The sequence below is a fragment of the Arachis hypogaea genome, chromosome 10 (genome assembly GCF_003086295.3).
Source record: "Arachis hypogaea cultivar Tifrunner chromosome 10, arahy.Tifrunner.gnm2.J5K5, whole genome shotgun sequence".
Lineage (NCBI taxonomy): Eukaryota > Viridiplantae > Streptophyta > Magnoliopsida > Fabales > Fabaceae > Arachis > Arachis hypogaea.
Window position 1 is genome coordinate 52,675,478 of NC_092045.1, and position 4,768 is coordinate 52,680,245.

General features: G+C 43.4%; 1 non-coding gene across 1 annotated transcript; it reads left to right on the plus strand.

The window, feature by feature from the left end:
* Positions 1 to 3,975: 3,975 nt before the first annotated feature.
* On the plus strand, positions 3,976 to 4,083 carry LOC112719053 (small nucleolar RNA R71). The gene has a single exon (XR_003161373.1). It is a non-coding gene; the product is annotated as a small nucleolar RNA R71 (small nucleolar RNA).
* Positions 4,084 to 4,768: the final 685 nt, after the last annotated feature.

Here is a 4,768-nt window from a genome sequence, read left to right on the forward strand (position 1 = left end):
TTTAGTATATTTTTATTAGTTTTTAGTTAAAATTCTCTTTTCTGGACTTTACTATGAGTTTGTGTGTTTTTCTGTGATTTCAAGTATTTTCTGGCTGAAATTGAGGGACCTGAGCAAAAATCTGATTCAGAGACCAAAAAGGACTGCAGATGCTGTTGGATTCTGACCTCCCTGCACTCGAAGTGGATTTTCTGGAGCTACAGAAGCCCAATTTGCGCGCTCTCAACGGCGTTGGAAAGTAGACATCCTGGGCTTTCCAGCAATATATGATAGTCCATACTTTGCCCAAGATCCAAACCGGCGTTCAAAGTCACCTCAAGAAATCCCAGCGTTAAACGCTGGAACTGGCACCAAAATGGGAGTTAAACGCCCAAACTGGCACTAAAGCTGGCGTTTAACTCCAAGAAGAGTCTCTGCACGAAATTTGCTTCATTGCTCAGCCCAAGCACACACCAAGTGGGCCCGGAAGAGGATTTTTATGTCATTTACTCATTTCTGTACACCTTAGGCTACTAGTTCTTATAAGTAGGACCTTTTACTATTGTATTAAAGAGGACTTTGGTAGCTATCTTCATTTTGTATGCTATCTTAGATCCTTGGGAGGCTGGCCATTCGGCCATGCCTAGACCTTATGCTTATGTATTTTCAACGGTGGAGTTTCTACACACCATAGATTAAGGTGTGGAGCTCTGCTGTACCTCGAGTATTAATGCAATTACTATTGTTCTTCCATTCAATTCCGCTTGTTCTTTATCCAAGATATCACTTGTTCTTCAATCTGATGAAGGTGATGATTGACGCCCATCACCATTCTCACCCATGAACAAAGTGACTGACAACCACTCTTGTTCTACAAGCAACTAAGGCCATAGTGAATATCTCTTGGATTCCTGATTGCACGATGCATGGTTGATCGCCTGACAACCGAGTGCTCGCCTGACAACCGAGCCAACCATTCCGTGAGATCAGAGTCTTCGTGGTATAGGCGAGAACTGATGGCGGCATTCAAGAGAATCCGGAAGGTCTAACCTTGTCTGTGGTATTCTGAGTAGGATTCAATGACTGAATGACTGTGACGTGCTTCAAACTCCTGAGGGCGGGGCGTTAGTGACAGACGCAAAAGAATCAATGGATTCTATTCCGGCCTGATTGAGAACTGACAGATGGAATGCCGTGCCGTGACAGGGCATTAGGAATCGTTCCAATGAGAGGATGGGAGGTAGCCACTGACAACGGTGAAACCCTTGCTTAAGCTTGCCATGGAAAGGAGTAAGAAGGATTGGATGAAGACAGTAGGAAAGCAGAGAGACGGAAGGAAAGGCATCTTCATGCGCTTATCTGAAGTTCCTACCAATGAATTACATAAGTATCACTATCTTTATCCTTGTGTTATTTTCGTTCATCACCATATACATTTGAGTTTGCCTGACTAAGATTTACAAGATGACCATAGCTTGCTTCAATACTAACAATCTCCGTGGGATCGACCCTTACTCACGTAAGGTTTATTACTTGGACGACCCAGTGCACTTGCTGGTTAGTTGTGCGAAGTTGTGTAATGCCATGGTACTGAGCTTCCACGTTCTTGGAGCCATTACCGGGGATTATGAGAGTTGTGAAAAAGTATTGTTCACAATTTCGCGCACCAGTGGGAAAGTGGTTTGAATTTGAATGGTGGGGTAGGTGGGGTTTTATGAAGGATGGATGTGAGTGGTGAAGAGAAAGATGGGATTTGATAGGTGAAGGGTGTTTGGCGAAGAGGTGTTGAGGTGATTGGTGAATGGGGGAAGAAGAGAGAGAGTGGTGGGGTAGGTGGGGATCCTGTGGGGTCCACAGATCCTGAGGTGTCAAGGAAAAGTCATCCCTGCACCAAATGGCAAGCAAAATTGCGTTTTTAGCCATTTCTGGCGTTAAACGCCGGGCTGGTGCCCATTTCTGGCGTTTAACGCCAGCTTCTTGCCCTTTTCTGGCGTTTAACGCCAGTCTGGTGCCCCTTTCTGGCGTTAAATGCCCAGAATGGTGCCAGCCAGACTGGGCGTTAAACGTCCATCTGCTAACCTTACTGGCATTTAAACGCCAGTAGGTGCGTCCTCCAAGGTGTGCTGTTTTTCTTCCTGTTTTTCATTCTGTTTTTGCTCTTTTCATTGATTTTGTGACTTCTCATGATCATCAACCTACAAAAAACATAAAATAACAAAAGAAAATAGTTAATTATAAAACATTGGGTTGCCTCCCAACAAGCACTTCTTTAATGTCATTAGCTTGACAGAGGACTCTCATGGAGCCTCAGAAATGCTCAGAGCTATGTTGGAACCTCTCAACACCAAACTTAGAGTTTGAATGTGGGGTTTCAACACCAAACTTAGAAGTTGGTTGTGGCCTCTCAACACCAAACTTAGAGTTTGACTGTGGGGGCTCTGTTTGGCTCTGTTTTGAGGGAAGCTCTTCATGCTTCCTCTCCATGATGACAGAGGGAAATCCCTGAGCCTTAAACACCAAGGATTCTTCATTCACTTGAATGATCAACTCTCCTCTATCAACATTAATCACAGCCTTTGCTGTGGCTAGGAAGGGTCTGCCAAGGATGAGGGATTCATCCATGCCCTTCCCAGTCTCTAGGACTATGAAATCAGTAGGGATGTAATGGTCTTCAACCTTTACCAGAACATCCTCTACAAGTCCATATGCTTGTTTTCTTGAGTTGTCTGCCATCTCTAGTGAGATTTTTGCAGCTTGCACCTCAAAGATCCCTAGCTTCTCCATTACAGAGAGAGGCATGAGGTTTACACTTGACCCTAAGTCACACAAGGCCTTCTTGAAGGTCATGGTGCCTATGGTACAAGGTATTGAAAACTTCCCAGGATCCTGTCTCTTTTGAGGCAGTTTCTGCCTAGACAAGTCATCCAATTCTTTGGTGAGAAAAGGGGGTTCATCCTTCCACGTCTCATTTCCAAATAACTTGTCATTCAGCTTCATGATTGCTCCAAGGTATTTAGCAACTTGCTCTTCGGTGACATACTCATCCTCTTCAGAGGAAGAATACTCATCAGAGCTCATGAATGGCAGAAGTAAGTCCAATAGAATCTCTATGGTCTCATTTTGAGCCTCAGATTCCCATGGTTCCTCATTGGGAAACTCATTGGAGGTCAGTGGACGTCCATTGAGGTCTTCCTCAGTGGCGTTCACTGCCTCTTCTTCCTCCCAAAATTCGGCCATGTTGATGGCTTTGCACTCTCCTTTTGGATTTTCTTCTGTATTGCTTGGGAGAGTACTAGGAGGGAGTTCAGTAATTTTCTTGCTCAGCTGTCCCACTTGTGCCTCCAAATTTCTAATGGAGGACCTTGTTTCAGTCATGAAACTTTGAGTGGTTTTGATTAGATCAGAGACCATGGTTGCTAAGTCAGAGGTATTCTGCTTAGGACTCTCTGTCTGTTGCTGAGAAGATGATGGAAAAGGCTTGCTATTGCTAAACCTGTTTCTTCCACCATTATTATTATTGAAACCTTGTTGAGGTCTCTGTTGATCCTTCCATGAGAAATTTGGATGATTTCTCCATGAAGGATTATAGGTGTTTCCATAGGGTTCTCCCATGTAATTCACCTCTTCCATTGAAGGGTTCTCAAGATCATAAGCTTCTTCTTCAGATGAAGCTTTCTTAGTACTGCTTGGTGCATTTTGCATTCCAGACAGACTTTGAGAAATCATATTGACTTGTTGAGTCAATATTTTGTTCTGAGCCAATATGGCATTCAGAGTGTCAATCTCAAGAACTCCTTTCTTCTGACTAGTCCCATTGTTCACAGGATACCTTTCAGAAGTGTACATGAATTGGTTATTTGCAACCATTTCAATCAGCTCTTGAGCTTCTGTAGGCGTCTTCTTCAGATGAAGAGAGCCTCCAGCAGAGCTATCCAAAGACATTTTGGATAGTTCAGAGAGACCATCATAGAAAATACCTATGATGCTCCATTCAGAAAGCATATCATATGGACACTTTCTGATTAATTGTTTGTATCTTTCCCAAGCTTCATAGAGGGATTCTCCTTCCTTCTGTCTGAAGGTTTGGACTTCCACTCTAAGCTTACTCAATTTTTGAGGTGGAAAGAACTTTGCCAAGAAGGCATTGACTAGCTTTTCCCAAGAGTCCAGGCTTTCTTTAGGTTGAGAGTCCAACCATGTTCTAGCTCTGTCTCTTACAGCAAAAGGGAATAGCATAAGTCTGTAGACCTCAGGGTCAACCCCATTAGTCTTGACAGTGTCACAGATTTGCAAGAACTCAGCTAAAAACTGATGAGGATCTTCCAATGGAAGTCCATGGAACTTGCAATTCTGTTGCATTAGAGAAACTAATTGAGGCTTAAGCTCAAAGTTGTTTGCTCCAATGGCAGGGATAGAGATGCTTCTCCCATAGAAGTCAGGAGTAGGTGCAGTAAAGTCACCCAGCACCTTCCTTGCATTGTTGGCATGGTTGTTTTTTTCGGCTGCCATGAGTTCTTCTTCTTTGAAGAATTCGGTTAGGTCCTCTACAGAGAATTGTGCCTTAGCTTCTCTTAGCTTTCGCTTCAAGGTCCTTTCAGGTTCAGGGTCAGCCTCAACAAGAATGCTTTTGTCTCTGCTCCTGCTCATAAGAAAGAGAAGAGAACAAGGAAATATGGAATCCTCTATGTCACAGTATAGAGATTCCTTGAGGTGTCAGAGGAAAAGAAAAATGGAAGGCAGAAGTAGAAAATTCAAACTTATCAAGAAAGATGGAGTTCGAATTTTGCAT